At 36.7% G+C, this 12,302-nt stretch overlaps 1 protein-coding gene across 1 annotated transcript in view; it reads right to left on the bottom strand.

Annotated features, from left to right (window-relative positions):
- LOC115214034 (notchless protein homolog 1) overlaps positions 1-12,302 on the bottom strand; it is a 240,657-nt gene that overhangs the window by 206,993 nt on the left and 21,362 nt on the right. The window lies entirely within an intron of this gene.

The following is a 12,302-nucleotide window of genomic DNA, read 5'->3' as shown; positions in this document are numbered from 1 at the left end:
ACTGAAGATGCAGTATTGAAAGTTTACTTTCTTGATGTGTGTAAAGTTATGGTATGTGTCTACTTAATGAGATTAGACTGTTAAGACCCCACTGTAAGATATTTTTACTGAGAATGTTCGTGCCTAATGGGAGATAGTATAATTTTAAATAAGAACAGGGCCTGTATACAGAAGAGGAAAAAAAGTTTGACTGTAGTCATCAGCAAACTAGACTGTGTGTGTGTTAAAACATGATAGTAAATAGGTTATTAATGAAGCAGAAGGTTAGAGTAGAGGCAACTAAGGCCAGAAGTACATCTCTGATGATGAAATATGCACTGTTAACATGATCTAAGAGAAAGTTTCCCATCCAGTGGTTAGCCAGTACTCTCAAAGAGTACTGTTTTAACTTTGTTAGCCATTAACCAAAATTGTCCTCTTAGTGGCTGTGAATCTAGGAAGTTGGAGCCAGTGAACTGGAGAAGTAATTTCTAGTAGAGTGGATGTATGGGGTAATGTGGAGATGTGGCTGTAAAGCAGGCAATAAATGTTTTAGCATTGTTAATAGGAGCGTCATTTAAAAAACCAGAAAAATTAAGGGACATATGTAGGAAGAGGCTTATGTGTAGGAATAAATGTTCAGTATTCTGAATCTGTGGTAATAGCAGACTGAACATAAGGAATGAATTGCATTGCGCTTGTAAAAAGGGTATTTTGTTATTCATATTCAAGCATAAAACATCTAATGAAACACATCCTCAGAATATTTCAATTTGCAAAACTATTCAACTCATGCATACATACACATGTATGCATGTACAGATACACATGTATACATATATATACACACACATCTATATATGTGTATGCAAACACATGTCTCTGTATGTGTATGGACATGCACATTATTAATCTTTCACTTCACTTTTTAATTCAGTCATACTCAGATCATTAATGAAATATTCTGAATCTTAAATTGGTGAAGTTCCTGACACTAAAAAGCATAGAAATTTCGAAAACAAAAATAACAACTTTGTAACAACATGGAGCAAATTAAGGCCTATTGTATGAAGAAGCAAAAAATTACAAGCGATAAAAGCAACCATGATTGGGATGCTGATGTAATACCAGTTCAGGTAACTAACACTGAACATATATAAACACACACACACACACACACACACACACACACACACATATTTAAGCTACTGTAAACCACTTTGAAAGAAATAGTCAGTTCCAGAAGCATAAGCTGCAGCACAATGTGTTCTAAAAAGTTCTTTGCAGTCTGTGAATGGAATAATGAATTGTATACGCAACTAGAATTAATTTCCTATGGAAAATTCATACTTTTCATTAATTCCTCAGATGAAATGCAAGTTTTACAACTCAGAAGCCAATGCAACGTAAAATAAAAATCTAACAAAGAACTTCCTACAAGATCTAACAGGTAGAATATAATGAGGTCAATACATCTCTCAATCACAATCGAGGGATTCAAACATCAAAAAGTTATTATAATTACTTGGTCACAGTCAAGATAGCAATAAACCAAGTGATCAATATTATCTTCCTATAGTTCAAATTAATAGATCGATATGCCAGCACATAGCTAACACAGTCAGTAGTAAATGTATAGAGTGATCAATACATTTTATACACATCAAACGAATCTCCACAGCTTTCAAAACAGCTCTGTATGAATTATCACCTCTTACAGCCCCACCATCGTCACCACTACCACCGCCACCAGTAGAAGGACCACTACTACCACTACTGCTGCTGTGAAAGTTACCACCACTACCTCAATGTTTTGATAATAATAATAATAATAATAACAACAACAACAACAACAGCAACAACAACAATGGTTTCAAATTCTGGTATAAAGCCAGCAAGTTTGGGGGAGTGGGGCAAGTCAATTACATCAACCCCAGTTCTCAACTAGTACTTATTTTATTGATCCCAAAAGGATGAAAAGCAAAGTCGACCTCAGTAGAATCTGAACTCAGAATGCAAAGATGGACAAAGTACCACTAAGCATTTTGTCCAGCACCTTCATGATGATGATGATGATGATTGCAAACAAACAACTCGAGAAAATATATGCATGGGGAAAAGGTGTTAGCAAAAGGTGTTAGTGTATGTGAAATCTGGGATGAAACAATGGTATACACTGTTGCAGAATGTCCCAAGGCAGAATATAAGAATTGGTGACATGATCAAATTGTGAACATTTTACACTGGACGCTTTATCAGAAATGGGTGTTTGAAGCAGGAAGTACATGGGACAATCATCAGGTAGAAAGAGTGCTTGAGTTAGAAACTTGTAAGATTTTGCAGGATTTCCCCATTCAAATGGATAAGAAGGTAGAACATAAGCCAGATATTACAGTAAGAGACAAGGAAAATTGAATTTGCTTACTGACTGATCCATCATGTCCATTTGATAATAGGATTGTGAAGAAAGCAAATACAAAGTTGAAAACATACAACCCCCTTAAAATTGGAGTTTGCGAGAATTTGGAATATGAGCTCTTGTAAAGGTTGCATCTGTGGTAATTGGTGCATTAGGGACTGTGAGTGATAAAATACACAAATGGATAAAAGAGATTGGAATGGAATGTTCTGTAGAGCTTCTTCAGAAGGTTTGCCTCTTAGGAACAGGAAAAGTCATCAGAAGAGTTTTGAGCACTTGATGGCTTATTGAAATCACGTGGGTATCTGAGCTTACAGGTAGTAACAAGCCACCTATATTCTATGAGGAATAAGAGTAATCCTCAGTGAAGTCAAACAACAATGGCAAAAACTTTTAGTGGTGTGATGGATAACCAGTTCCACTGACTCCAGTACTTAACTGGTACTTTATTTTATTGATCCTGAAAGAATGAAAGGTAAAGATGATCTTGGCAAGATTTGAACTCAGAACATAAAGAGCCATAAGACATGTCACTAAGCATTTTGTCCAATGTGCTAACAATTCTACCAGTTCATTGCATCTTCATCATCATTATCATTTAACGTCTGTTGTCCATACTGGCATAGGTTGGATGGTTTGACTAGGGCTGGCTAGCTGGAAGGCTGCACCAGACTCCAGTCTGATTTGACATGGTTTCTATGGCTGGATGCCCTTCCTCACACCAACCACTCCAAGAGTGTAATGAGTGCTTTTATGTGCCACTGGCACGGGTTCCATTTGCTTGACATCAATATCTTCTACAACTATGATTTTACTTGGTTTGATGGGTCTTCTCAAGCATGGCATAGTGCCAAAGATCTCGGTTGTTCATCATTGCTTCTGTGAGGCCCAACACTCAAAATGTGCTTTTTATGTGCTACCGGCATCAGCCACCTTGTCTCTGCGAGGCTCAATGCTCAAAAGGTGCCTTTTATATGCCAGCAGCCCAGGTGCCAGTTACATAACACCAGAACCAGCTATGACCACGATTTCACTTAGCTTGAAGGGTTTTTTCACACACAGCATATTATCAAAGGTTTCAGTCACTAGTCACTGCCTCCCTGAGGCCCAAAGTTTGAAGATCATGCTTCACAACCTCGTCCCATGTTAGAGATCAGTACTTCTTTACACAGCTGTCCTTGTCCATCCACATCACATGACTATACCAGCGCAATCATCTCTCTTGCACACCACATCTGATGCCTCTTATGCCCAACTTTTCTCTCAAGATGTTTACACTTTGTTATACATGCACACTGACATTGCACATCCAGCGAAGCATACTAGCTTCATTTCTTTCAAGCCTATGCATTTCCTTGGCAGTCACAACCCAAGTTTCACTGCCGTATAGCATAGCTATTTGAACACAGGCATCATACAATTTGCCTTTCACTCTGAAGTAGAGGCCCTTTGTTGCCATCAGATGTAGGAGCTCTCTGAACTTTGCCCAGCCTATTCTTATTCTCATAGCTTTGATCTTGGCGCATCAACCTCTAATATTAACTTGGTCACCCAGATAACGGAAGCTATCTAGTACCTCTAGCTTACCCCACTGTCAGTTGATGGAGTCTATTTCTGTACATTTTCAGTGTTTATTGTACCTGCGCATCTTCCACACACAAAACTATTTTCCCTCTTAACCTTCCTCTGACATTGCTGCTCCTCTTATGCGTCCATAGCTTACATAATAATGATAACAATAATTCTAACTTTAGTACAAAACCATAAATTTGTAGAGAGGTATATATTCTATTGAACTGACACCAATAAATAAATGGTACAAGCCTTGAGAGATGAGAAGTACACATAAACTTGAGGCACATAAAGAAGATGCACTTAAATTGTGTTAGGTAGTTTGCTCAGCATGTTACAGTAGTGATGAAGAAGATGATGATGATGATGGTGATGATTCTATATAAGAAGGGATAAAGAGATACATGATGAAAGTCATGCTCTTCCAAAAGACTTGGACAATGTGTTTGGGACACAATTTCTGGGAACCTGAACCAAGTTGTAAACTTAGAGATTATTGGTAATATAGAGTCAAGTAGCCAACAAGGAACACATTGGATAATGAGGCCCAAAATGCCAGAGAGAAAAGAAGAATAATCACAGCTCAAATGCCTTTCATCAAAGACTGCTTGATTAAAGCTGATCTAGGGTTAAATATTTTATTCATCAGCCGTATGTTAATAACAATGATTTCTTTTGATTTTTTCCCTTGTATTACTAGTATATAGATTTATTAACATTAAAAGAATAAAAGATTAGAGTAATTGTATCAAGGCTTGAAGTAAGGTAAAGTACATGTAGTGGACTAAATATCAATGCACTTTCTATCTCAGCCATCACGATTCACATCCTCCCAAACAAAAGTAGCTCTAAGAGGTTGCTTGATCTGCTAGAAATAATGGATAAATCCCTCAAACTACACCCTAACATCTTAAAAGCAAAGTACACATTGGATAAGGTAGTTCTAAATACAGTTTCAAAAATATAAAAAATAATATACGATGTACATGGTTGGAATACTTTTGATCATAAGTCTAATCAACAGAGCACCATAAAATCTTGTCCAGTAATGATTTTTAACAAGTGATAAACTGGGTGCCAATTTCTAGGAAAAGATGATAGGCAATTGAATCAAACTCAATAAATTACTGCTACATATATTTTATTGACAACTGAAGGCAAGATAAAAGACAAAAGTTGGTCTTGAAGATGTTTAAAACATAGAACATAAAGATACATAATTTACTACAATGAAAAATTAAGTGTTGAGCTCAAATACTCAATGAAATGACAACAGTTTATTCCCTTAGACACAACATTAACCCTTTTACTGCAGAAATCAGATATATCTGCTCCAAATTTTCGTTATCCTTAACTGCAAGAAGCAGTTTTGTATACCATTCTATCTTTTGTTGAGAAATGTCATGTTTGGAACTATTCTCTCGTGAGATATATCAAGTTTATTGAGGCAACATAACCTGCAGAAAATACTAATTATATTCTTCGGTATATATTTAACATCATTACTGGAATAATCATGAAATTTAATTTCACAGTTAAGGGTCAATAATGGGAAAATATATTAACAATATGTTTACATTTCAGTATAACTCCATGTTACTCAGGACACAAAGTATGTTCATTATTATAACCCTGATTTATGGTACATTTGTTATTAAATACTAGTGTGTGTGTGTGTGTGTGTGTGTGTGTATGCGCATGTCCTTGTGAATATGTATGATCATCATCTATTTTACAGTTACTTTTCTATGCTTGCTTGAGTTGTAGAAGTTCTTTCCAACACAGTGTCTCACCATATGTTGCTTTTGTTTGCTATCTCTTATGTGAGGTTCAGCATCCTCAGATAAGCTTTTACCACTTCTGCCCATGTCTTCCTCTGAAGTTACCAGGCCAAACAAATGATGTCATTGTAATTTATTTTTGAGGCAGTTTATAATAGACCCTCTTAACAACAGTCTTTTTGCTCAACAGATAGTCCAGATTTCAATACATGTGGAGATAATGATTGTGGCTTTACCTACAAACAGTCTAAATTTAATTCTTCTGTCACATATTGTGGACACTTTGATGACATTATCTATCAATTTCTCTGTTACCAGTTTGCCTACACTTTATAAATAAACAGTTATCATTCCAGAAGAATTTGTACTTGTATTACAATGGCAACACACACACACACACACACACACACACACATACACACACATCCTAATCATCAACAACATCACTATCATTTTCTTGTTCACTTTTCCATGCTAGCTTGGGTTAGATGAAATTCATTGAGGCAAATATTCTATGGCCAGATGCTTTTTCTGTTACCAACCTTCACTTGTTTCCCTGTCAGGTAATATTTCCTCAAGTTCTTTGAACATAAACAACACAATGGCTAGATATGTTCTTGCACAAAATTGTAATTGAATGACACCATTTATGATAGTGAAGTTCTTTACAATGAATATACCATGTAAAGACAAAGAAATAGGAACACACATACACTCATTCACACAGACATACAACCACATATATGTGCACAAATGGATACCATCTTATCATCTCCTTCCCATATTCCCACCACATCTTTCCCACATTGGCTGCCCCCACCTCTTGCTACACTTTTTTTATTCATAAATACTGTTCTCTACTTCTACACATTAAAATGATTCCCTCCATCTCCACACTGGACCACCAGATTCTATCCCCATACACTATGTTTGACTCTTTCTCTCTTGTCCTTCCCATGTCAACTGTATCATCATTACTATCTTATTACTCTCATCTTGCATCCCTCCTCCATTGACAATCCCCAACTCTGCATCAACCCTTCAACCCTACCCAATCCTTATAGATGTTGTCAACATCCACTCTCCTCACTTTCCTTGCAACCCCCATATACTTGCAAAACCTCACCCCCACCCACTCCTACTTTCTCTGTTCCCATTCACTTCTACTTGCCTTGTACTTTGAGGTACCAACTGGACATCTCATCACCACTATTTATCGCTTTGCAGCTACTACTAATTTTGCTTTTTACACTTCTCAAAATATAAGCAGCCATGCAACTCCCTTACAACCGGAACCTGCTCTGTCCCACATCCTTCTTTCATATCTGAACCCTCACCTACTTGCATAAAGTCCCTCCTCTTGGGTTTCATAGGCAAGAGAAAAGCACCCAGTACACACTGAAAAGTGTTTGGCATTAGGAAGGGTACCCAACAATAGAAGCCATGCCAAAATCAACACTGGAGCATGATGAAGTCCTTGAATCCATCAGATCCTGTCAAACTGTCCAGTCCAAGCCAGCATGAAACACAGATGTTAGATGATGATGATGATGGTGGTTATGATGATGATGATGATGATGTGCCTCTACACATCTGATTTAACACACAAAGTTTTGGTAAATCTGAGGCTATGACAGAAGACAACTGCTCAAGGTGCCATACAGCAGGATCAAACAAAGAAATGTTGCAATGTCTGTACTCATGTGCACAAAACCTCTTCGGAGTTCTGTCAGAGAATCACTAAACTACAGCAGCAAACACACAAATACCATCAACAGCAGAAGCAGTAACAATCACCTTTAACTTCTCATTGTTTCAACTATCTTATTTTTGCAGGAACTCACATATACATCATCAATGGACATAAAAATTGTAATAATACAGAAAATAGACAAGAACCGGGAATGGGAGAATCATAGAAATTAATACAATTTCTTTCCTTTTGAAAAAAGTGATGTCAATATACAATGAAGTTATTCCATTATTTGGTTTATAAGAGATATAGCACAAATAAAAATCAATCAATCAATTTGCATTGATGCGGTTCCTTTAAAGAAAACAATAACAAGATGTCCACTATTCTAAAACTAATAAAAATGACAATAAAATCTGTTTGTTTGTTCTAATGACAAGATTGATGTTATCTCCTAACTTTGAAAAAGGAATTACTATGTATGAATAATTGAGATTTTCTTTTACCAAGATAGAAATCTTTATCTGAGAAAAAAAAAGAAAAGGAAAGAAATAATAATCATAATTTTGTTCCTTTTGTGCATTTTGTTATCAGGACATCTCCTGTGGGATGTGAACTGACTAGTGTATAATTATTATTTATTATAATTATCTGTTACATATTCAGAAGGCCTTGCATTTATATGGCATAGACTGCAAATGAGATTTTATGGCATTCATGCTTTTTTTAAAGATCATTTGACTAAAACCAGAAATCAAAATATTAACATGGATAAATGCAAAAATTCTTTCTTTCTTTTTTTTTTTTCAATTCAGTTTCAATTGTTTTGCAATATTTTATTTTATTCTGTTATATTTCTGTTTCTTATGCTTGTATGGGTTTGAGAGTTTTAGAAATTTGGCCATTTGCATAATTTATGAGGAAGTCGTTTTATACAGTTGAATGGCTTTCTAACGAAGATATTCAAGTGTGAAATGTGATTGACAGGTATTTTTGAACTAGGATGTTTTACAAACAGGAGGAAATGTGTTGCTTTTGGTTTAAATGCTTTAGTCAGGAAATGAAGAGCAGCAGCCATGTACTTTTCAAAGACCTTTTAAAATGGTGTGAAGAAAAGAAAGTTCTCTTCAGACCAGAAATCCTGTCATAATACTTGCAAACAGACAAGACGCTACTGTGGTGGTGGTGGCGATGGAGTTAAACAAAGTGATAGATTAAGACTTGCTGATCAGCTTTAAGTCATATCTCACTACTGTGTCTTGATATTCCCATCAAACCACACCTCTACTTCTGTTCACCATTTACTACAAAATAAATCTCAAATGGAAATTGTAGTTATGATACCTGTGCTGGTGGCACGTAAAAAGCACCATCCGAACGTGGCCGATGCCAGCACTGCCTTGACTGGCTTCTGTGCCGGTGGCACATGACCTGCCGTGCTTGAGGAGACCTATTGAGTCAAGTACATCAACATCAAAATAAATATCAAATGGAAATTGTAGTTGTCATACTTGTGCCGGTGGCATGTAAAAAGCACCATCCAAACATGGCCGATGCCAATGCCACCTTGACTGGCTTCTGTGCCGGTGGCATGTAAAAAGCACCAACCAATCGTGACCGCTGCCAGCCTCCCCTGGCACCTGTGTTGGTGGCACATAAAAAGCACCCACTACACTCACAGAGTGGTTGGCATTAGGAAGGGCATCCAGCTGAAGAAACACTGCCAGATCAGACTGGAGCCTGGTACAGCCTCCTGGCTTCCCAGACCCCGGTCGAACCGTCCAACCTGTGCTAGCACGGAAAACGGATGTTAAACGATGATGATGATGACTTCTAATACCATCTAACAATCTATATGCCCCCCTCCCACTCACATTTTCATAACTACCTCCCCACTCCTGATCAAAAACATGTATTCATCCCTTGCTTTTTGAGGGTTTTGCTCCACACCTCAACACTACCATCTTCACTTTTCCCAGATACTTCACTCTTATATAAATGCAAGGTAGCCATATGTCTTCTCTACAGCAAGATACCGCTGTCTATCCCAGGTATAATATCACTTTTCCACTCTCTCATATACTTCCCCAACATAGTTGAAAGGGCTTCCTCCTTTTCTTATTTCCTGTCTGGTGAGTTATTTGGCAACTTCACTAATGCTGATGGCATACAAAAAGCATCTACTACACAGTATAGTGGGCATTATGAAGGGCATCCAACTGTAAAAACCATACCAAAGCAAGACACCAGAACTCAATGCAGTCCTCAGAGCCATCAAATCCTGTCAAACTGTCCAACCCATGCCAGCATGGAACATAGACATCAGATGGTGATGATGATCTTGTACATTGTGGAATATAGTTCTAATGCAAACAGCTGATAAAATGTATTTGATTGAGATTTGGTAGTTATTCTGAATAGGTTGAGTGACTGCATAGAGGCTCTCTCTCTCATTGACACATAAGGGTATTATGAAATTTATGTTGACAGAAGTGGGTAGATATTTAGCTGATATTGTGATACTAAATAACATGGTGGTAGTAGTGAGGGTGGCACCAAAATGAACATTATCGATCCCTCAGGCCTTTTTATTTCAGAAAGGGCAAGAAAGTGGCAGAAACCTGCAGGAAGATATGCCCAGTGTACGGAGAGGATGCTGTTACAGAACATGTGTGCCAAAAGATTTCAAGATTTCAATTGGGCAATTTTTCAGTTCAAGATGCACCTCATTCTAGTTGGCCAACTAAAATTAACAACAACAAAATGAAGGAGTTAGTTGACTCTAACCTCCATTATAAGACCAGGATGATTGCAGATATTCTTCAAATATCCAAATCAAGTGTTCAAACCCATCTGCATCAACTTAGTTATGTCAGCAGGATATTTGGGCTGCATACTCATTGAATAAGGTTAATCTCACCCAATGAATTTCCATCTGCAATTTGCTGCATAAATGCAAAGAGAACAATCCTTTTTTGAAGAGAATAGTGACAGGGACTGAAAAATGGATTGTGTATAACAATGTGAAGCACAAATGATCATGGGGGAAGCATGACAAACAATCTCTAAAGCATGATTTCACTTGAAGAAGGCTATGCTTTTAATTTGGTGTGATTGGATGGTTGTATGAGCTTCTTCTCACAGACAGGACCATCAATTGTGTACTGCAAGCAGCTAGACAAACTGAATGCAGTAATCAACCAGAAGCATCCAGCACTTGCTAATCATAAGAGCATTGTCTTTCATCACAGCAATGCCAGAATGCACACTTCTGAGGCAGAAATTATTAGGGCTTGGCTGGGAAGTTTTACCACACTCTCCATATTTTCTTGACCTTCTGCCTTCAAATTTCCACCCATTTCAGTCTCTTCAAAATTCATTGAATGGACAGACCATCAACTCCAAAGAGGGTGTGATAATTCACTGAAAAAAGTTTTTTGCTAGTAAAGACAGGAAATTCTTTGAGCAGAGAATAATGGATCTGTCTACAAGATGGCAGAAAATACTGGAACAAAATGATAATTAAATCAATGATTGAATAAATCACTTTGTGTTTAAAACTTATGTCTTATTTTCGCTTAACTGACCAAACAGACATTTTGCCCAACCCATTAATTTGATGTCATCCAACAGGTGTATGATTAAAGATGTTCTAACTGTGATCCTTGTGGCACATCAAGGATTCTCAGTGCCTCAGTGCCAGGGACTACTATATGTTTTGGTACAACCAAATTTGAAATGTTCTGACAATTTATTTTATTTTCCTTTATTCACTTAATGACAATACCATAAACAATTAATTACCATTTTACACTGGCCTAAATATAAAATCACAGTATATCATTGTACAATATCACAGTTGTAAATCTGGAACTAATGAAGTCTAGCTTACCAATCATACTTATATAATTTGTAAGCCACTTGATATTTATGTCATTCAGTGTTGCTCAAAGTCATATAGCTAAAGTAATGAGGCAAACATGCAAAATGAATGTCTGTTATATCTTTAGTTTGGAAAATTGCTTTATATGTAAGAAGTCAGCTACATGGGCTGTATAGAGACTAAGAAACAGACAAATAAAATAATATTTAACTTTACATATAACAAATTTTATTAATTTTCAAAACTGTACATATACTTAACTAGATCATGGTAAGTAACATTCTTGTATTCATGGTTAATTTTTACATGAATCTTTCATGCTTTTGTTGTCGCAAGTGCATTGATCAAACTAGCAAAATTTTAATTACTAATTATGCCTGTTTTAATACCAAGTCCAATGTTGTCCAGCTATTCAATCCTGTTTGTGTCACTATGGTTCAGCAGTATGTAAGAATTAATCTCAGTTTGCTAAACTAGTAACAGACAATGCAACTATAAACAAAATCTGCAATTTATTTCTTGAATTTTGATTAACATCTTCATCATATGAAATTGTTAGCAAAATCAGTTGCAACCTTTGGTTCAGGAAAATCAGTCTGTGTCCTTTTACAGCCTTTAATTTCTTTGCACACACAAATGTGTGGCTGTGTGGTTAAGAAGTTTGTTTCTTAACCACATGCTTTTGGGTTCAGTTCCACTGTGTAGCACCTTGGGCAAGTGTCTTCTATGAAAGTCCCAGGTCATCTAAAGCTTTGCAAGTGTTTGTGGCACTTTCCAAACAGCAAATATTTCATGGTTGTTTTTTCATGGACATAGAACTTGCCAATATTTTTCTACTTGTTAAATCCACACTGCATTTTTAAAGTCATTCAAAATGCTGAGCTTCACTACCACTGAGGATCTCTCCTAGTGAAAGCCCATCCTTAGCAAGCCAGGAATGCACCTTCAGATGCTGGAAGATATTTCATCCCCAAA

The sequence above is a fragment of the Octopus sinensis genome, linkage group LG1, assembly GCF_006345805.1.
Source record: "Octopus sinensis linkage group LG1, ASM634580v1, whole genome shotgun sequence".
NCBI classification, from domain to species: Eukaryota; Metazoa; Mollusca; class Cephalopoda; order Octopoda; family Octopodidae; genus Octopus; species Octopus sinensis.
The sequence above is the reverse complement of the archived record's forward strand: the minus strand, read 5'-3'. Positions and strand labels throughout refer to the sequence as shown.